This window comes from Pezoporus wallicus, unplaced genomic scaffold (assembly GCF_028554395.1).
Source record: "Pezoporus wallicus isolate ANWC-B61680 ecotype Strahan unplaced genomic scaffold, APGP_CSIRO_Pwel_v1 contig_3952, whole genome shotgun sequence".
NCBI lineage: Eukaryota > Metazoa > Chordata > Aves > Psittaciformes > Psittacidae > Pezoporus > Pezoporus wallicus.
In genome coordinates, this window is record NW_026635034.1 from 10,222,970 (window position 1) to 10,246,218 (window position 23,249).

The 23,249-nt window shown below is 42.0% G+C and overlaps 1 protein-coding gene across 1 annotated transcript in view; it reads right to left on the reverse strand.

Moving 5' to 3' along the window:
• NEDD4 (NEDD4 E3 ubiquitin protein ligase) overlaps positions 1–11,250 on the reverse strand; it is a 58,383-nt gene extending 47,133 nt beyond the window's left edge. The window contains exon 1 of the mRNA XM_057398091.1: positions 11,194–11,250. The gene's annotated coding sequence lies outside the window, so the exon portion shown is untranslated. The remainder of the gene's footprint in view (positions 1–11,193) is intronic.
• Positions 11,251–23,249: the final 11,999 nt, after the last annotated feature.

Genomic DNA, 23,249 nt, shown 5'->3' on the forward strand with positions numbered 1-23,249 from the left:
ATTAAACACAAAACTGTATAAGTCAATATAGTAGGGTTTGAGGTGTTTAAAGTTCCTTTTGTTTCTCAGCATTCTAAAGGAGTGGGATTTTGTTTCGAGTTAGGGTGCTTAGCCCAACACAACTGTTAACCCTCTTTCCCAATTTCCAAATGGTTTCAGCAGCAGCAGTTACCACATTCCCCCAGCGAGCCTTGCAACACACTTGTATCAGACTGGATGCAGTATGGATGTAGTGCATAGCGCACACATAGCTTCTCCTAGGGCAACAGTCAGCCCAAGCTGCTAACACTGCAATTCATACAGTCCAGTGACTTCTACTGCTCCCAGGTAGGCAAGCATCTGGGAGCCATTTCCACACGCAGTTCCATGTTTTTCAGCAGGCAATTCTTAGCCTTAGTAGACAAGGACGTTTTTGAGATCATGGTCTGACCAGTGTAACAATCTTTGGTGTACATGGAACACACCAAATGCGCTGCCACGTCCATCCCACCAGCCATTCAAGTGAGGCACATTAAACACTCAGGCAAATGCGTACGGACCAAGACAACTTTCACCTAATGGTATCTTTGCATTCATCATAGGGTGGGAAATAAATTCTGACCATAAATTTATATCCTTGGGGGAATGAAAAAGGGATCAAATTTATCAAAACATATTAATAAAGCAGTAAAGAACTCTGGGGGAAAAAAAAGCAAGAATAAAGAATTCTTGCTTCCATTTTTATTCTACAGCACAGAGAGGCCACACTTAAAACACTGGGATTTCTGAAATGACCCATCAGCAGGCCGAGATTTTTAAAAACCAGAAACTGTTCCAGGTACACATTATTGAAATTACAGCTTCACAGGAGGGACATAAGCAATTAACTCTCCTCCTGTTAATTAATATAGCCCCATAGAGTTCTGCACAGCTCATCTGATAAGCCGCTGAATTCAAGGGGGGGGGAATCCCAACAGCTGTGACCATGTCAGAGGAAGATGAAAAGCGAGCAGTTTTTCTAAAAAGCAAAAAGCTTTGCAGATGGACTGTTTGTAGGCAATGGCTTGTCAGAAACACTTGTGAGGAAAGCTGAACCAATCCAGGTGGTTAAGGAGTTAAACAGATACCAAGAGTAATGGGTGAAGCAGCAGATGTCGTCCCTGCGGCATTCCCGAATTCCACATATGATTCAAAGTGCTTTCAAAAGGAGACTTGTAGGCAGAAAGTTTGTTTTCTCGTTGGTCTCCTATATAATCACAGGGCTGGACTCACTAACCAATACCAACTGGAGGGGTTTGCAAAGCTAACAGAGAGAACTGCATGCTGATCCTGAGGCAGACTACCGGCTAACAAGGTAAAGCTGAAAACAAACCACTACATAAAATGTGTTTTAACAAAGTTTATCCCACTCTCTATAGTCTGAGGTGACTGCCAGGGGACTAAGATGAACACCTACAATACCCACCTACTGAGCAGTCAATTGGCCAAGACAATTCCTGACTAATCAAGTCTATCTTCCACCTTTGCCTCCCAGGAAATTGTCTCCTTATAGGAAATGTAACAGTTCAGAAAAGAAAACCTAATAACCAACTGCACTGAGCACTACTAGTGGCAGTCCCAAGCTTTCAGAATTCTGAGCCATGACCAGGCTTTTAAGGTAACACATGATGTTACCAATATATTTTATGACAGCAATAGAACTGACTAGATTTAAGAAAAATCAAGTATAAAACTGTGTTGGCATCAAATAAAGAAGAGCTGATTGTTAATATTTTTGTATTATTCCAAAAATCCTAACATACCCACCCTTGCCTTGCATTCCAAAACAGCACCCAATTCAGCCCCGATCAATTACCCGGCTTCAGTGACATTCAACATCAGTTAGCTCTGGAGACTGCTCACGTTGAGGAGTAAGTATCATGTGTGCACTTCTGCTCTCACTGAGAACTTGCACACTTCACTCCGCACCACTACCCTCTCCCAGCAAGAGGCTCCTCAGTCACAGCCCATGGGACCCAAGTGACAGAACCCAGTTCGAGAAACAATCTCATCACCTCCTCCTCTGAAAAAGAGCAAAGGCCGACACTAGCTTAGGATAAACCTCCCTAAAAGACAAATACGTTTTCTTTCATCTGCATTTAGTTGCTTAGACTACCAGCTTTGTTCAGCTATTCAAGCATGAGAAAAGTAAAGACAGTTAGATGCTTTTGGGCACGGGCAGTCAGGCTTAACAGGGCATCAACCTAGTCCACACAGGGAGATCCCAGAAATAGGATCTATGCTCCTCAGATTGTAAAGTAGGCTTAATCACACAGTTTGTTTACTTATATCAGAATAGAGATTTGAATTTATTTGAATGCTATTTTACATAAAGACAACTTGGCTTTGTGTATGACCTCAGGAAATTGGAAGCCGCAAACCTGAGGCTGGGATGATGAAGGTTGATTTAAACATGCATTGCTGCCAGAGTTTTATGTATCTGGGATCAGTGCCAAACTAGGGCAGCTACAGAATTTTATGTAGCCCAGCACAACAACTAAACAGCTGACATCTGCTTATGAACTGCCATGCAGAAATACCCTCACAGATTAACAAAACCAGTTTAAAATTCTTTCTTTTCCAACCTACAAAGACTAGAAACTTCAGGGGAAAAAAACCCACACTAATGTGCAAAGGCAATACTTAATTACAAGAGATTAGGGTCCCTATTCTCTTGTCACACCAACGTGCAAGGCAAACCGGGAGAAATTCAGACAGCTCAACCCAAACGCAGTCAGAAAAGCCTAACACTGGAAGGTCCCGTTATGCTGCAACCCCAAACATCCTGAAGAGGCAGAGGCCTGCTGACAGGATACCCATCTGCACCATGACCATATGACCTCTCCTCCCCGCTCACTGATGACAGGCAGAATTGCTAAGGAACGGCTGCCTCAGCTCACAAAAGCTGTCCCAAACACACTGATGGCAAAGCAGTGAACACCCGAATATGTTCCAAATGAACATCCAAACATCCATGTTCCAGGACTGTTAGAAGCTGATCTCATGCAGCCAAAAATTAGGCGGCATAAGCTCTGTACAGGGGCAAAGAATCAGGTATTTGATTCTGACATCCACAAGGAATAGGTTCAATACCAAAACTTCATGGTTTCGAAGGCAGTTTTGAACCTTTTCTTTCATTCACCTTGCGCAGGAGACCTTATTGCCCTCTTCCTAGCCACACATACAAGAAATGGTGGATTAGTAACTGCTTCTGTAGATCTACAGACAGCTGCAACTGGATAGTGTTTTGTAGTCCAAGAAACACAAAGGCTGCAGCCTGTGCCTCTTCTATACCGACTGCAGACGTTCTCAAGCTCACCTTGCTATTCTTTTCCACCAGTGCAGTGCTTCCAGTGGCTCTGGTGGCATTGGAAGGGATAGGCACCTAGTGAGTAAGCAGGAACATGCCAGCGGCATCTAGCAGCACTGCAGCTTGCCTAGGAAACTGCTCGCTCAGCCCAGTTTCTCTCCCCAAGGGCCATAAATGCCTACCCATGCTTTTGCAGTCCTGACATCAACTGAAAGGGGTCAGACTGAATTTGTGCAGCTGAGGGGACTAAATACCACTGCTGCTTTGAATCTTAGAGGTTTAATGCCCTAGTACCCAGCTGCTCTGTAACACAGACATGCACTTTGAGAAACATGCACACACAACAGCCCACCAAAGGCAGCAGCTCTGGGCAGAGTCATACAGGGGTTGTCTGTATAGATGGAGCACAGATGTTCAGCTTCTTTTGACATTTGACTGCCAGCCACTCTGGAGGCTGGAGGGGGAAAGAAAGGCAATAATGGCCCCAACACAGCATCATATACAAAATACAAGCGGATCATTTCACCGTTAAAACTATCAGTTGTAAAGCATTCCCTTGAACAACACGAGTACTCCAGTATGAATCAGGTAAAAACAGTGTGGGAGAATAACTATTTGTTAAACTACTGAACCTGCCAGGGAGTGGCTGCATAAAACTGAAATCCAAATGACACCGAGTGCTTATCTCGGTTAGTTTGCTCCCAACAAATTAAAAGATAATTTAGTTTTAGAGGTTATACGATATATTTAAAGCTGTGGTGTAGGGTAAAGGGGGGGTAAGGCTACCAGATATTACAGAGACTGAGCTGCCCAGAAATTCTTAGTCTGATTAAGTCAGACAAAACACCCTTTACAAAGCTGAATCAGCAAGTTAGTTATCTTATTATGGACTTTCAGATTTTATCATTATTCTATTGTTAGTCATATTAGTGCATGCTAAAGTACACATTCAAGATTAACTGGTCAAAATATCTGGGTCTGCTAACCCTTGCCATTTTCACAACCTCTTAACAATGAATCTGTTTACTAACAGGTCTAACAAGATGATAAACAAGATGATGAAATCAGTTTCTGAGCTGATATGTAGACAAGCAATAACTTAAAGCCAATGCCTGCCAGCCTGTGATACTTTGTATGCCTATTGGTTTTAAAATGTGTTCTCTACACAGCAAAGCAAAAGTCAGACTAATAAGGTGGCACTTCCAGAAGTAAACAGCGTTCATCTGCACAAAAAGCCACTATGAATCTACCTAGATTCAATTAATACATATTAAGGCGAGATTCAGAACTATTCATTCTGGGCAAGGAACCAGCATTTGGAAACAAATGTCAAGCTCTTAAGGAGTTTTAAAGGTGCTCACAACATGATCAAAATCAAATAATCTTGCCTAGGTTACAGCTGTTTGTAGTCAATGACTATAAAGGACGAGCATGACCAAAGCCCATTCTCACCAACAACCTTCTAAAGTTCACACAGCAGGAAAATAATGCTAATGACAACCGGGAAAGTGACTCCTGCTTTAGTGGTGGAAGTTTAACATGGAACAGAAGACAGAAGAAAAAGAATACACAGAAAGAAAGCCTGAGAAAGGAAGCATAAATTAAGACACTGTGACATGGTGATGACTACAGTACAGAACACTGAATAAAGCAGAGGATGACCAGTAAGTGTGATCCAAGTCCCTGAAGGTAGGCTCCACTCTGCAAGTGTGTGCACATGCATGTGTACAGATACACGTATGTGCCCATAGAGTGTGCTGACAGTTTCACAGACTGTAAATGATGAAATACTCCCAACACAAACCAAATGTGAGAAGATTCACAAGATCACAAGAAAGGGATCTAGCTGGTCACTTTGCAAGTGTTAGCTGCTGCCTGTAGCTGGAGACAGGGAGTGGGAGAAAAAAGCTCAACATTTTCTCTTTTGTACACTGAAACACTATAATGTTATGCCAGCAACACAGGTCTGCAGCATTCAATAATTCAACTATTACACTAACTGTTCTCCTTCACTTAGAGCTGTAAGACAAAATGCGTAACAACATGCTATTATCTAACTCAGTGGCTATAAAAGCTCTGATGGTAATGTAAACACTTCAAGTCCAAACAATTTTACAGGAGTCTTGAACCTGAGAAACAGATTGCAACTTGCTGAACAATGATTCCTGACACATCCCAAACCTCCAGCAATGCTCATCTGAGTCTGACTCCAATCAGTCAACTACCATATAGAAATACCAGACTGATGTGTGTAAGACACACACAAAATTCAGACAAAATACAATAATTGTCTAGCAATAGAAAAGTTTTTAAAAGGGGCTCTTCAGAGTACAAAAAAATATTTTTATTCGCTTTCCTATTTTAATCTTCAGTTCAAGTTTTGGTTTTGCTTTTACAATATACTTCTACAGAGATGATTCACACAGGATGCAAGGAAAAACCAAACCCGGGATGGTTAGTCTGATCTAAAACATAAAATGGTAGTATCTGCTGGACTACTAGAGAGCTTTTTTTGAGGAAGCCAATACAAAAATGTCTGAAGTAGTCTAACACAGAACATGCTTTGTAGTAAAGAACTGCTCCAGGCAATAACATCCTGTTATTCTTTTGTTCCAGTTAGATAGGTCAAGAATCAACTACCACTAAGTCAAGCCACGAAAAGAGCATCAGAAGATATTACAACAATAAAACTGTACAGGAGCATCACCTTTGAAGATTCTGGTAATATCTGGAATTATGTATTAAAGATTTCTTAAGCTTCATATCATGCCTGCACATAGCATACAGAGATAACAGCAAATTAAGATTTGGGCATGTGCAGATAAGGCAAGCTGAAATAAACCTACCAAGAGCTTGGAAGTTCAAAACTGAAACCAGAAAATAGCCTAGCCTAAAAAGGAAGGGCTGTTCAATGGGCTGGATGTGTTCGACATCCCATGTAGAGCGATCCCTCCCATCCCACGTACTGAGGTTGAGAAAGTCAGGGAGGAGAAAAAATAAGAGTTTATCAACTTTTATAGAGTGTTCAGTGCACATCTACGCAAACTGCTGACCTTACTAAGGAACAGCTATAAACAGCAAGAAAGGTCAGGACACTTTGCATGGGTGGAAGTGCACTAAAGCCAAGACCTTGTTAAAGAATACGTACTTGCATAAGAGATATGCACCATGAATATATAGTTTCTTTTATAACACGCTTCTTGCATCTGTGAGATGCCTTACTCAAGGTACCCAGCTTTTTACCCTACTACTAGTTTGTATTTCAAGCATAAATCATTGATTAAAGACAGACAGCATAACATAAAAGGCTCGGAAGCCTTGGAGCAGCTCAGAAACAAGGCTGAAAGATTACTTACACCTAAAGTGTGTACACATTCCAGTTGAGTACATAGCTTCTTGCATCTGACAATTTTAGTAGATGACACCATTGTGTTGCTCTGAGTTAAACCTTCATCTTAGCAAGTTTCCCAACCAAGAGCACTTATTTCAAATTTCATTAAAAGTTTATTTCCTTTTAATTTGTTTTTGAGAGGTTTGAAGGATTTTTTGTTGGTTTGGGGGATTATTTTTTTTCCTTTGGGGGGGGGGGGGGGGGGGGTGTTTGTGGGTTTTGGTTTGTTTGGTTTTTTTTTTACCTGGAGCTCATTAGTGACCATAAAAGTTATGTGTGAGTGTTTCACAACAAAAACATACTCCTTAGGGGCATTTAAGGGAGAGATAAGCAGTCTTTCCTCAAAGAAAACTTTCAGAGCCTGAATAATTAAGGATTTGGCTCTTCCATTATCTACACTGAGGTTAGCACTGAAGGTTTTTCCTTGAGCAGTCTAGAAGATACTGACATTCTTCAAACATTAAAAAGCACACTCACGAACAGACCTTCCTCATATATTATAAAGAAAGAGGTACTAAGAATTTTAAATAAAATTCTTCAGATCTTAAACAAAAGAACTCCAGCACATAATTATAAGATCAGGCTAGCTAAGAGCACTTACATATTCTGCATTCAGCTTAAGCAATTCTATCAGGAGATAGGTACAAAGTTGACAGCATAAAAAATAGACCAAATGAAGTTACTGTTAAAACTTATCATCCCATTTGAAAGAAAGCATTTCCCACAGAATGGTGAGCTTTAGTTGAAGGAAAGTAGTTCATGCAATATTCAGACCTTGCAAGTTAGACAGACATGTATGTTAAGTGACCTCTAATGATGAGTTTTGTTAGCATCACCAGTTAGCATAACTGGTGATGCTAACATTCCACCAGGAGATGGAAATAAGAAAGGAGACTGCTGTATTGACCATTCCTTCACAACCCAAAGAGCACTCTTTTCCCCCCTCTATGGTGCCTATCAGAGCCAGACCATTCTTCTTTGAAGAAATTCTCTCAAAGCAAGCAAAGCAAGTTTTAGATTCAGGAAGATTCCTATTATAGAACTACATTAATCAATCTTTAATTATGCCTACAAGACATTAACTTCCACCTGCTGGTTACAATCCAGTCTTACTAACTAAAAGAACTTTAATTGTACCACAGGAGAACTTTGTGTTCATAAACAAGGAAGTCTCATCTTTCAAGAAATGCTGGCTGTTACTACAGGTTGTATTTAACACCTCTTTTCGTTTGCAAATTAAGGAAAATATTCGAGACAAGAGTCCAAGAAATGGAGTTACCTGTCTGCCAACAGACTTTTCCTACGTAAATAAATAATAACCAATTGAACAAAAAAACCAAAACCAAACCCTACACCAACCAAGAAAAGGTTAACGTTTTCATAAGAAGCAATCCAGAGGAAGATGAGCCATGCCAGTCTCCCAGGTAGGGAGGGAGTCATCAGAATAATCTCCAAAATACAACAATATGAGAAGGACTGTGGGGTAAGGTGTGCAGCAGCAGAGAAGACAAACCATGTATCCAAGACTTTCAGTTTACCAGCAGCAAGTGAAATAACCATAAACAACCTTCTCCAGAAGTGTATCCTAAAAGGACATAAGAATACATCCAAAGCTTTCCAGAATGGAATACCACATGCTTATGAGAAAACCTGTGACCTGCAGAAAACGAACACTTGGTCTACATAGGACAGCTCTTAAGTGACTGAGAAACCTGAAATGGCAATGAGTAAGAGTCAAAAGTGTATTTTTGCCTGTAAGAAGTTCCCATTACTAGTTTGAAACAGATCAAACATCATAGACATGACAGATAAAAAAGCCAGTGACCTTATAATGCTATTTAGGCAATATATATGCAAAAAAAGAAAGTCCCAAAGTCAGGCTGGGACTGTAAGAACACTGACACAAATACTTACATTAAATTGGCTATGAAGTAGACGAGTATCAACAAGCAGCATCATTTTAATAAAAGCCATTCCAAAGCCCAACAGCCAAAAAAACTGTAGTAATGGACAACCCACCTCAACAAGCATGTTTAGGAGCACCAGCATAGTTACCACTGCTATGACAAAGAAAAACAGCAGCAATTGTGTTAGTCCGCTCCTGCGGATCTGAACCAACACTTGCAACTACTTTCAAAGGTAAATGTATCCGAGTATGCAACAATAGACCCTGCTCTGGATACAGAATTATTAGTTTTCCCCATTGACTCTTCTAGTGCTTATTATTTCAATATCCAAGTAAGTCATAAGAAGTCCTATGGATGACAGCATGATACTCTATCCATTTTACAGAAGAAAACATGAACCAGATAAATTAAGGACAAATACACATTCTAACACTGCATTCAACTGCCTCAACAATTAGACCAACTTTTCACCTTCTTTTGTTATTTACAATTACTATGTTAACCATACAATTATATGCAATAGCTACAACAAATCAAGACGTTTTGCAGATAACACCATTTCCTTTTTACCAGACAATTTTAATCCATACCCCAAGCAAATCCATCTTGCAGAATGGATTGCAGAGCAGCCCCGGGGAAGCAGCACTGTGAAGACAAACTCTGAAAAGCTTGCAAAACGGATGGGGGAGGTTTTTATAGAGAACTCCTTGATGCTACTTTCAATATGATTTGGGTTTCTGACTCTGTGGTTTTGTGGTGAATTGTGTATGCAACCTTCCAGATTTAAACTCTGAGAAAACAAAAAAATACAATCTAGAGAGGCACAACCCTAGTTGCCATTATAGCACTCTCGGCAAAGCAGCTTGCAGCAGTTTTCCTGTAACCCTAAATTCATTCGTTTTGTCACTTGTGCATGCAGAATAACATGTGAAAACAATGAAGAAAACAGCGTCCTTTATATGTGAACCAATAAGCACCAAGTATCAGAGGCTGATCATAAAGAAGCCGTACTTTTCACATCTGTAACTTGAAAAAGTTTGGCTAAGCTTTTGAATTATGGAAGAAGTTGGATCTGATGATTTGTTACATATTCAAACTTTCTCTCTCTTCCCCCAGCTGTTCCAGAGGAATGTGTTCATGTTGAAAAGGATGGAGGGAAGATCAGAACTATCCAATTCTGACCAGATTTCAAAATACTGAAACAACTAAACTGACCAAAGTTTAATAACATTAAAAGAAAGCCTGAGGCACAGAATGTTTTAGTCCAACTAGATAGCCTCAAAAAGTTACTAGCAACTGAAAACAGGATCTTGCAATGAGAAGTGCTATGCAACCCTTGCAGCATGCTGGCTTCATTTTCTATTAGAACTCCTATGCAATTCAAATATTAAGATGAAAAAAAACACAAAAACCAAAACCCACAACTTGAGAGCCTTATAGTTAGTTTTCCAGAAGTAAAGCAGAACTTGAGAAAGAGACATGCTAATACAGACTAGGAATAATATTTCAAAGTTTTAATCAAGTTCATTCCTGCTAAGGAAAACAAGTGTGCATTGACACAGAGATCATCACTGCCTGGACACACAGAGCTGACCAAAGACCACCTTGGTGAAATATCCTGTTGACAAAAAGACATTACTGACATTTCACACAGGTCACCAAACAGCTTTTGGATGGGCAGAGCTTTTAAGTCTTCCTGTACCAGCAATTAAAAAAACAACGTGACCTTTCTTCTTGATGAAGTTAACTATTCCATCAATATTCTGCCCTATGCACAAGCCACAGTGACCATGCCAAAGCTCACCCCACCCGTCTACCATTAAGCACAGTAACTGGTACATCAGTGCCAGCCACCTTCCAAAGATCCACGTGCTCAGGAGCCAGGACCTCAAGACAGAAGTGGCTGCAGAAACCACCTTCAGTTACCCACGAGTTCACTGCAAAGCCCGCTGAACCGCACACCAGATCTCACACTCCCGCTCATGGCAACGCACAGCAAAGCGCCATCGCTCAGGCCCCAAACCATCTTTTGTACAGTTTCAACCCGCGCCCCGCTTCAGTGGTTCAAATACAGCCCGAAACAAAGACTTTATTCTTCAGCACCGGGGCAGGGAGCGGGGCAAGAAGCGGGGCAGACGCGGCCCCGCTGCACCCGTCCAGCACCGTCACGGGGAAGTTGCCCAACGCTCGCGAACTTCTCCGCCCATAGCGGGAGGCTCGCACAGCTCAAACAGCAGCCCGCAGACAGGAATGCCGCTGCTAGGGACACGGCAGCCGCCTGACCGCCCGGCAGCCGGAGGGGGCCGAGAGGAACGGGCACGGAGCGCCGGCCCCGCGCTGCCATGCTCCCGGGCGCGCCCACCGAGGCCCCCCGCTACACCTCACACCTCACGCCTCACTTGAGGCCGAACCTCAGCCCCGCTCCCCCATCCCGCCGCCACGCCAGGCAGCGGCGGGCCCGCAGGAAACCCCCGCCCTGAGGGGAGACCCGCCCCGGCCCTGCAGGGCAGGCGCCGCCCGCGCTCGGCGGAGGGGCAGCGCGGCGGTCCGGCGGCCGCAGGCCTCACCTCCTCTCCGGGCAGCCCGAGCACCTCAACCGGAGAAGCGCGCCCCGCCCGGAGACACGCGCGGCGCGGGCAACCGCCCTCAGCTCTGCCGCTGCTGAGGGAGCCCGGCCCTGGGGCTCGGGTGCGCGGCGGAGCGCCTCAGGTGGGCAGTGGCGTGCGGGAGCTCGGTTTAAAGAACGTCTTCCGTGAGGTTTGATCTGTCGGGGTTTTCCCGCATCTCTGCGGGCCGGGCGCAGGCTGCCAGGGAACCCTCTGGAATTGCGAGCGTTCGGGGAAACTGAGGGGAGAAGGTAACCGTTGTCAGCGCGCAGGAAGGACCTTGCCGGCCAGGACAAGGTAGTGCTGCCTGGCAGGGTACGGGAGGAGGAAGGAAATCCTTGCTGTGCAAGGAGCTGACCTGACATAACACCCCAGCAGGGAGAACGCCGGAGGACAGGAAAAGATAAACGCTAAGAGCCTTGTCTGAAACCGAAGCAACAGCTTTGTAAAGACTGCCTGTTTTCCCTAAAGAAAAATCTGCTCTCCTCTCGCAGCTCGAGCTTCCAAGCGGTGCAGCAACTGGCCCTCATTCCATGGCAGTGGTGTAGATGGCGTGAATTCACACCACCTTCGCCAGCTGCCCGGGAATCGCTCAGGAGTCCCTCCCAGAGGACAACAGGAAGAGCTGTGCTAAAAAATTACCAGTAAAGCACTGGTTTAGGCCGAGCTTTGTAGACATAAGCCTTAGTACAAGCCAGAGCCAAACTCCTTCAGGCACTGCACAGTCTGCAAGGACAGAAAGTACCTTCATCTTAGGACGAGCATGTGGCAAATCGTGTGTGCCACTAGCAACCAACAAACGTAGCAGCGCCCGTGCTGTCAGGGAACTCTTGTCTTTTGTCATCCTTCAGCTCATCGCACCTAGCCCCCCACGACCTGGGTGGCCTACTGCTCTCCTCATCCAGTGAGAAACTCTGCCCTTTCCAAAGCAAACACAGACCCAGACTCAGCTCTTTGGACTGTGCCCCAAGCAGGTCACAAAACACCAGGTAACTAATACCTCCACAGCGGGGCTCAGGCAGGCCTGTGCCCGTTACCACACACACGTGGGCTCTACTCCCAGGGCTAACAGGATGTTCTGGGGAAAGGCAATCTCAACAGCAACATCAGTCTGTGCATGTTGCAAAATCACTGTAGGGTATTATTACCTATGAAAGACCGAGTGTCTGAGAAACAGACAAAGCGGCATCCAGGCAAATGTCTTCGTAGTCATGACTGTTGGTGAATATGAGATTGTAGAAACATGGGGAAATGATGTCTTTTATCAGACGAACTGATAAAAAACATCCACATAAGCTTTGGGGTAATTCAAAAGAAACAACCCCATCCTCTTTCTGGATCAAGCCTCTCGATACCCAGTATTTCTCTCGAGCTCTCTTCCTTCAGCCTTGCCTAACAACACTCTCAGCACAACTTTAGAGGCTTATCCCAGTGTAAGTGGGAAGGCTCCTGGGTGACAGCCAAGCCAAGAAGACCTAAGTTACAGCAGGCATGATTTGCAGGTCCAGTTACTTTGTGAAGCACTTATTTCTGGGATTGAGACTAATGTTGATTAGTAAATTGTTCTTCCAGCTTGCTAGAAAAAGCATGTGGGTTTCTGGCCATTAAGCATGAATGCCTGGGTTTGCAGTGCTGCCTCTTACACTCTTCTAGCGTGTACAAAGCAAGCATGTCTGACAAAACATCAGAACCCAAAAAGCTTAGGGTTTTTTGCTGGGAGGGGAATTGTTTTTTGTTTTGGGGGGTTATTTGTTTATTATGGTTGTTGTGGTTTTGTTTGGGTTTCTTTTAAGTTGTTTTGGTTAGTCTAATGAAAAATACTGGTTTATTTCTCCCTACAAGTCTCCCACTCCAACATTACTGTCACTTGCCTGAACTCTGCTCGCCTGTTTTTCTGCATTTTCAGCGTCAGCTTTTCAGTACACTAGAAGGCTGTGAGAAGAAGCACTCTCAAGCATCTTGAAGTCCTGTTTAACAAAGGTCTTGTTTGTGAATATTTTGTTAGCGCATTACTTAATGGGCTGTTTTGTAAGACATCAAACCTCAAAGATTACATTCTGAGGCACATGCCATTTCAGTAACTTTGAAATAATGCCCTTTTGAAATTTAAAATTTGAAGGGGCATGAGCACACTCAATTTCTTCTATCAATCACATTTTTTAAGTAGCAGAGTGTAACACAGCACTGATTCATTTTTTGTGTGGGAAGACCACTGATTGGCCAAGAGTTACAACACAGTCAAATCCCAGATCCATAAGTAGATGACCTGTTATCAACAAGGCTTGTGTTTCTGGGTTTGTTACCCAGAGGCATCTGTATGCTAAGATAAGGTCTACGTGCATTTTCAGTGGGATCAAGTTATCTTCAATATTCCAGGAAGATACCTAGCAGTTCACTCAAAACAGAAGGATTTTAAATTATTCTTTTACTTAAAAACAGGGGAAAATAAACCACAGTTTATTGTTAACAACCATTCAGTTATTATGTAAGATGTATATCTCCAGCATTTAATATTTCATGGTCTTACGCAATTACAAACTAATAGTGGAAGAGAGCTCTTCTGAGAGCTCTTCCTCTTTCTGCAAATAATTGATTCTCAGTTGCAAAGAATAACCTGCATTTGGATCATCTTGAGTGCATTGGAACACTTTAACTGTATATTAAGACCATTAAAAACATATTAATGTTTTATCTCATTACTCCATCCCAATAGTGAGTTCTCATCTGGTAATGAAGAAGCTTGACTTCTCCTGTCATCTAAATTAACCCTCAGTCCCATGAAAGATCAAAAAATTACAAACCTTAAAAATATTTTCCATCTCTTAGCTCATGGTGTGTAGCCTGATTGACTCCATTTGTGGTTGGAATTTTATATATATTTACAATACTTGGTTTGCATCTTTCTTTAGCACAAAAGCTTTTATAAGCTGAAGAGAATCCATATATTATAATATTGAACGGCTTTGAAAAAATAGAGCAGAGTTCTTAAAGGAGGAAGTCATGTAGGGAAAGGAGACTTATTTCAGAAATCCAAAGGGTTATCATAATAAAATAATCTTTATTTTAAGAATGCATGTTAACTATAATAATGGCTAAATTACAAAAGCTAGGACGTCAAGTGACATCAAAGTATGATTTATCTTTTAAATACAGGATAAACTTTGGCTACAGAGGATTTTAAATCAAATTGGATACATTTAAACCAAAGGAATCAGAAATTAAACAAAAAAAATCTGGATGCAAATGACACAAACAGATTTCTGCCCTATTGTCTTTCGTTCTACAGAGTCATGTAGAAAATGTTATGATGAACCACTCACAACATCACAGTGGTAAATCATAGGTAAATGGTAAGCTACATGCAAGAGGGAATTAATAGAAAAGAATTATATTGCTAGTGAGTCATTGGTATGACTAAGAGAAGTAAATACCTATCGATAGTCTACTAATCTCAATTTCTCTACCACGGCAATGACTCACTGATGAGACTCATGCCAGAGATATAGTTAAGAGCCCAAGATTTGGCTCTACAGTTACGTGCAAATACGTGCTAGATCCTGGCTCTTAGTACTGGATTTCAAACACCAACATAATAAGATGCAAAACTGATAGAAAGATAAAATTCAAATTTCATAAGCAAGAGCTTTATTCTGGTAAAACTAAAGACTAAAGCCCAGACTGACTGTTGGCTCTGCATTGCACTGCAACTAAACTGCAGTCAGCTCATGCTCAGGTTTTTGCCAGCCCGTTACTGCACCTTTTCATTCTCAGTTCTCCATAGTCACTGGTTCTGTTTTCCTCAACTTTTCTCCGTTCCCTTAAAAGCAGCATATCTTCTGTCTGGACACGTGTTGCTTTCTGTGGTACCTGGTGCCAAGGTACTGCCATCAGCTGTCTGAAATCCTGCAGCCTTCCGTGTCCCTGCGTTGACTGTCAAGGCGTGACCATTGCCTAGGGACAGACCTGAGGTGAAACAGAAATTCTCCCCTTGAGTAGATCTTTTCCAGGGCAGCCACCAGACAAAATGTAACACTGCTCTCGAAGTGTGGGTCTGTGCTCCCAAGGCACTAACATCAGCTCCCTCCGCTCCCCCCACAGAGATTCCTGTCCCCCAGGCAAGCTGCTGAAACCTCCAGCTCTCACAGGGGGAGGCTGTGAGAAGGGGAAGATGTAATAAATGTTTTTCCTAATTTCTGTGACTAGGATAACAGTTTACAAGCAATTGTTTTTGAAATCTCTCTGCCCTGATGAGCAAACCTGAATTGTAAGAAGAGCAACTGTGGTGGAGGTGGAAAGTCACACTCATTTTGTGCATATGCATTTGAATGAAGTGGTAAACACTTGTCTGAATCACCACCACTCAGATGTCATCTTTCTCTCCCTATTTTCAGCATGAAGGGGAGGAGAGCTGCCAGAACAGGAACCCGAAGGTGCTGAGCTCCAGTCAACTGCTGTCATGCTGTTCCCAGCTTAATTCACCACCAGTGATCCCATGGTTAATAGAGTCATTGTGGATACTTCTGCTAACAACTCAAACCCATCACAATGTTACAGAAGCAAGATCCTCCCAGGGATGATGTATTTGGGCTTTTCTCCTCTAAATACCTTGAGATTATCATTCTCCATCGCTAAACCCAGAGGAAGCTACTGTTCTGATTCGGGACATGACTGAACAGGACTCAATGCACTTCCATCTTTGTGCTTATTCTCACACAAGATGCTCCTGCTCATACTGTTTCTCCCTTATTGTATTAGGAAAACGGAATAGTAAATAATTGCTGTTATAAGTTTGTTTTAATTACTTCTGAGAGCTTTTTAGTGTTCAAAGTACAGACTTTTAATGTGTTGTCCTTGGACCACTGATTGGCTTCCAATGAACTTTAAAGTGTTGTCGCTGGGAATTACTTACTAATAAGGCAAAGTCGACACGATAGCACACCATCCAAGAAGTGTACACACATCTTCAGGTCTGGCTGGCATATAAACTAATCCCATAAGAAAGTACTTCTAAAACCAGGATGATTGGACTGATAAAGATGTAGGGCTTTGTGCATGCTGTAAAAGCATACCTATTAGTGAGAGGACTGTTACCTCTGCCAAAAGGAGATGCAAATATCCACCTGAATTATATAGCTACCTTTTACGGATGTTATTTACTTAAAAAAAAAGCAACTTCAGATAATTCCTAAAGCAGTAAAATAATTCTAAGGTTATGTGCAGCTTAAACAGGGCTTCAGCAATTCCTTATTTGTAAGCACTGAAGTCACACACCTGATGAGTGAAGTCATTTTGCTCTTGCAGAGACAGCCATTTTAAGTCCTAGCATTAGATACGCTTTCCACAAGTACTCCTTGGCAGAGCAAAGTTTAGTTATGCCACTGGCACAAGAACCTAAAGCGGTGCCTTTTGGACACAGGCACTTCGTCTCCCCTCTCATCCATCCATACATAGCAGGAGAGATCATTCTGATTTTTCAAAGCAATTTGAAATAGAATCAAGGAGCATTTTGTTCCAGTCAGAAATAATCATTGCTTATACATCACTTTTTAAACACCGCATTTCAAAATGCCTGTTCTTGTCTCAGAGCAAGGAGGAATTGGGCTTGATCTCTCTGGGAAATGATTATCAGAGTCCTTGGAACAAGTGTCCTTTTGAAGTACTGATATGATGCAGGCAAATTGAACACTTGGGTATTTTTGACAGAGAAAGGAGATGAATGAGTCCTAATCAGTTAGTTTATAATTATGTAGCTGTGTTTTCCCATCCATACTGAAAACCAGAGATTGGTATTTGAGAAGAGAGAGCCCAATAGCTCTCTAACATAAGCGAGCTGAGCAGCACAGTTTTTTACTGATGGATAGGTCAGCTACCCAAGCAAGGCTACAGGGGCCACTTCTTTTGATTCCTATTAGCCACCCTCCTCTACAGAGCACTCAGAAAACCTGAGGCTACAAATGGACTCAGCTCCAGCAGCTGCCAGGTAAGACCTTGTTCAATTTAGTCTTCACAAAAAAACACTAACAACAAGCTAGTAACTGGATACCAGGCTATCAGCTCCTGAATACATGGAAATCTATTTTCAGTTTCCTACACATCTTTTTTCCTGCCTTTAAGAGACATGAAGGCTCACGGTATTTGAAACAGCAGCTTGAGATCCACTCAAAATTTTATTCTAATAGGCATCATCTAATTAGGAAGTATGAATAGGCAAAGTTCCAATGATACACAACCTATGATCCACATAAAAGCAGTTTATGTAAAAAGGAAGCTGACAACAGAGGAAAGATGAGCCACAGGGATAAAAATGGACCTTTTTGATGATTTCAGAGCTGAGGCATTACCAGATATAGAAAACGGGTAGGCAGGCCCAGGAAGAACAGACTCAGGAGGAGCCACGACAAAGCCATAGGAGAATAGGCATGCAAATGTTCCAAGGCAACACATCTGAGTATTTACATCACTAGCAGGGCATCTCCTACGGATTCAAATCAGATAGCAGAAACATTGTGACCTATCAGGAACTATAATCACTTGTTTATATATTCCACATTATATCAAGGTAGTCTTTCATTTTGGATATTTAAACACTGCAATCTGCAGAATGAAACTGCTGCCGTTTTAGCACTGTGTGTTTTCTAAATGAGTATCTCCATGTCCTCAGTTCGCTTTTGTCGTGATTGCTTAGTTTATATTTTAACCCGTTTCGTATTTTTAACAAGTTGAGCAGGAAAAGCAAAAGAGACTAGAACATGTGCAATTTCATTAGGTAATGTTAATTATGCTCTAGGAGGTGCTGGTTTCTTATGATAACAGTAACAAAGGCACTTAGATTCTGTGAAGTATTGCTTAAAATGCCATTTGTGCTAGACTGAGCACTGTAAGCACAGAGAGGGCAGTATAAATTAGTCTTAAATGCCTTCAGATCCCTGAGCTATGCAGCACTGAACAGGCCTCTGATCCACATGCAGATCTTTCCTGTGGAAGGGTCACCCCATTTGGGTCACTTGAGCTACTCTAGGATTTTCTTACAAGCAAACAGCTCTGTTTACTATTTCTTCTGTCAGGCAGAAGGGATGTTCACATGAGAACATCTCGCTGACTTTCCAAGGCAAGGACACACAGATGGTGCAATCACCAGCACTGGTGGGAGCTGCCTGCAGGCTCCTCTCCTGTGGTCACCTGGCCAAGTTTACCCTGCAGGCAGCACAGGCCTGGGCATATTTAGGTTAATTGTTAACTGTTAGGTAGATCACTAACTCCTCAATGTGTAATGCTCTTCTGGTCTGGGTGAATACAGGTAACTATTAGGAATGCTAAGTTTCTAGGTTTTATTGCACTCCCTTACATACATTTCTCAGGAACACCTAAAGTGTACAGTAAGGTCACTGCTCATCTCTTAAGTTTGGAGTTGTCTTCCAGAGTATATTTTTCTCGTGCTTTCTCTCCTTATCCAGTCTTAACACTTGCCATTTGTAAGAGGGGGATGAAGGCAGCAAGACTGGTTATCTCTGACTTACACAACAGAGGCAGCCCAGATAATTAAAGTTTGCTAATGAATGTGACGATCATCAAATATTATGCTTTAACTTTACCAGAGTGAGAGCAGCCATGCTGCACAATCAGATCCAGCTGGGTTTACTCAACCCTCCTGCGTTAATACACATGCTGACAAAGTGAGGTTCTCAGGAAGCTCCTGAGGTCAACTAGGCAATACCTCACCCCAGGCTCTGAGCTGAGCACCGAGTTCAGGCTGAGCTCCTCCTACCTCCTAGTTCTAGGAGAGCAGCATTCACAGCAGCAATTTATTCTGTGACCACCTCATAATGCAGGGCATCTTTGTCTGGAGAAGACGGTGGCATCAAGTGCCACAGACACTGTGAAGACTACACGAACCAGTCCTTAAGACCCTAGAGGAAGAATTCTGTTTTCCAGAATACCAGCTGCATTCACACACACAGATTTGTATTTCTGGAGATGTAAAAATACCTCTAAGCGGTTGTTCAGATTTTACTCTGGAGGTCTTCATTAAACATATCAACATGTACTCATTTTGAAAGCTCCTGACTTCAACATTTCAAGGTAATTTTGATTTTGTGTTTAGTTCTGATGTTTCCACCTTCCTAAGTAAGTCTTTGCTGTTGGGCCATTTCCATTCACAGCTACAGATTTGCTTGCTCTTATGACCCTTTTTATTAAAAGCAAATCTTTCTGGTCTGCAGCTGAGATGTTCTGATTAAAACACATTATTACCTCAGATGAACTACCAATTTCTAAAATAGCCTTTTATATCTCCTGCATTACATTGCATCTCATTCCTTAGCAATCTTAGTGGTTTTTTATGACTGCGGAACATAGAGAAAGCGTGTCCATGAATTGTTCACCGAGAACTCCTTTTAGAGCATGTTAATTTAGGATCCAACAAGACACATTAATTGCATTCCCTCCAATCTCATGTTAAAAATGATCTTTTGGATGCTCTTTCATTCATGTTGACTCCTTTATGTCTCCCTGATGATTCTTTTTCTTTCTTGACAAATCCAAGTGATTTTGTGCCACCATCAAATCTTGCCACCTGCCAGCTCATCTCAGCACTCTGGAGTTGAGGATGGAGTCTGTTAACAACCAGGGCTATCTTTTTGGCATGAAAACCTGAATATTTATCCTCACCCTTATTTTCGCACAGCCAATTTCCATTTCCATTGTGGTCACATAGCTGGGAACACTGCTGGGTTTATGTATGATTCTACAACCCAAACAAAGGACTCCATAGACCAGAACAGTGTATGTTCCCCTTTATGGCAGCAAGTCAAGCTGCACTGTAATACTATCTTGTAAGAGTGCTTTACTAGAACTGAAAAGCAAACCCAGCCATGCAGCACCACTGTGGATGGCTGTACCACAGCAGCAGCCACCACCCAGACATGAAATGGACACTCTGACCAGCAGCCACCAGGCTGTCTGCAGCACAGAGGTGCACGAGATGGCAGTTCTGACCTGCACAACTTTCACCACCATGCTCTGAAGCACAGCCTGCACCAAAATGCTATTTTAATGTTTGATGGCAAATCTGTCAGTTCAGGTTCAGCTGTAAGCTGCAGCTTTTTATCCCTCAAGTGTCACGGTATCACCACACAGGCACTTACCACTTAAAAGGGCTACCTACAGAAAAGGAATATGAAGTAATTGGTCAGAAACCCATTAGCACCAACTCTTAACAGATTACTCTGAGAGCACAGACTGACAGCAGCACCCCAGCTAGGAAGATTCACCTTCGTGTTCAGCTTTAAGTGTACAACCGGGCTCAGCAACTGCAGTTTAAGTCAGTACAACTGGGCAGCTATGATCCATCTTCAACACAAACTACAAAGCCATGTATTTTAGGGCAACCTTAATGCACGTTTTCCATGTAAAGAAAAAACTCCAGAAGTCATTTTAATATAAAATGTTTTTATTGTTTTTGAAAACATTTAAAAAACAATTTTTGAGCACTTTCAATAAAAAAAATAACTGAAATGCTACTGCAATATTCAACTACTGTAGTTTCAGCAGTACAACAGACAATAAAACACTGAGGAAGAGGGGAGAAATTGGATTTCCTGCACTAAATGAAAACGTGGAACAGGGATTTTAGTTTCCTTACGGTGCAGTAAATAAAGCACAGTATAGTACAAGACTATTATATGAACCTCAGATGCACTGCACAAGAAACGCTTTCCTTCTTTTCAGTTCAGAAGTCAGTGCTTATTGCAATTATTTGCAAATTATTTACTTCATGAATTCTTATCATGATAAAATGATGCAAAAATGTTTTTTCAACACCAGAACAATAAAAAATAATCCAAGAAAGGAACATATTCAACAAGAACTAAGCTGAATTAGTTAACATAAAAAAGTAAATAACTTGTGAATAACTATGCTCACCTGGTTAACACTGAACCAGTTCAATACAGCAAAAGAATAACAAAAATAAAAGTGGTTACAGGAATATATCTAGTACTGTACAAGATTAAGTCATTAACACTCATGCACGTTTTGTGATCATGTATTAACATGGTGAAGCAAACTAAACTTAATTCTTCCTGCTGTAATATTCTCATGTAAGAGAATAATAGAAATATCTCATTGAGATCAATGCACATTGCTACATAAGACAATTTCACCTGTCACTTTTAATGACATTTTGCCTTTTAATAATGAAACACATTAAAAACTTTTTTTTCTGTTTTGCCTTTTTTTTTTTTTTCACTTTAATCTGTGGGCCGTATTTGTTGCATTTATCCTAAGGAATGTGCCTGCCACAGGTTCAACAGAGTTTTAGTGCAATATATGAACCCAGAAAGTTTGCTGGACTAACCAACCAACCCAATTTAAAGTGTTTGCTGCAATACTGTACACAGGGTACAAATTCACTAGGTTTTTTATACTTTAACAAAACCTGCTATCAAAATAATTCATTTCTCATGTTAGTAGGAAGCCAATAATGTAAACAAGGGGTCAGAACTGTCTCAAATTCTTAGTTTTGGAGTATCTGACAAGACAGGCTTCCATTTGTTAGAATCACAGATTTTTCCTTTGGGTATTGCATACTTTGGTGTGCAGTAGTGCTCTGTCTCAATGTATTGTAAAGAACTAACTAGCACTAAGTACAGGGACCTAACATTATCAATTGTAACACCAACACAAACACCTCTAAAATAATACACACCGATGTACAAAGCTGTGCCTTGGATTTTACTTGAAACAGTCCTTGTTCAAATTGAACATTTCTTAAATTAAAGATATATTTGCTTCAAATCCACTGATTATAGAGTATTTCCTCTAATTAAATCACGTTAGGCCCAATGTAATGCTTATACTTAACAATAATTTCAAACGCACTTTTAAAAACCTTTGGTGAAGGCTGCATAATTTGACCGCATCAGCTTTAAGTCTGCTCTTGCTGCTCTGAGAAAGGCTCTTAAAACACTACAGCAGAGCTAGGCAAAAACCGGTGCCCCCCAAGCCCACCTCAGTCTCGGTGTCAGCGACCCGGAGGCGAGACCAGCCCAGCAGCTCATGCAGACACACGGGTTGCTGCAGCGCCGGCACTCCCGGCCTCTCGCGCCGCTCTCCATCGGAAGGTAGGTTTGCCTATTCACAGTAGTGCTGGCACTTCCCACAGGGTCAGGGAAAACAACCCAAACAAAGCAAAGGTAAGAGGATGTTCAGCACATCTCTGGCAAAAGGCCATGGGCAGGTCCAGAACACAAGCCCAGCAACTTCAGTCTCCAAGAAAAATGGTTCAAGCCTTCCTGGCAGACACCTGGCAAGGTAACAAGCAGAAGGGTACCATGCAGGTTTTAGTCTCTGCCGCATTTCCTTAATAGAAGTTAAAACTTGGTCTTAAACAAATCAAACCACACTATCGCACATCCACATGCTTCAAGGAGAGAACTGAACTCTCCAAGTTTGTTCTTGACAAAGCGGCAAAACTTGAGATGCAAGCACAGTGAAATCAGGCCCCATAAGGTGCTACAGCTTGGCACAACTGTTTGTCCCTGCAGAAGAGGCCATAGACTGGTGATGAATTGAGGCAAGAGCAAGAGAAGCCATGGTACACCAGCACCTCAAGAGCCAGTGCAGCTGCACAAGTTGAATCAGCACCGCCAAAAAATGGACCAGGTACTCAAGTCATCAGCAAAAAGAAACAGAAAACCACCAGGACACTTAAAAAAACACCGATCACCTGAAAAATCTGAGCATCTTCCCCTTAAATAAATCCAGGGGGGCTCACAGTGCCTCCCCCTTCATAAATCCAAGATCACTTATTCAAACAAGTGATGCAAAAGAGGAAAATGTTTCTGCTCTGCTTTCTGTTTAACGTGTTAGCTCACAGGAGACAAAAACAATTTTATTCTAATCTCAAGGCATAGCATCCCTTAAGAGCACCATCTCTTTTGTGAAAGCTTGCCTCTGCAAGTGCTCCTTTTAGCATCAGGGCCATGGCCAGTTAAGTACCTGTCTCTTTTGACCATTAC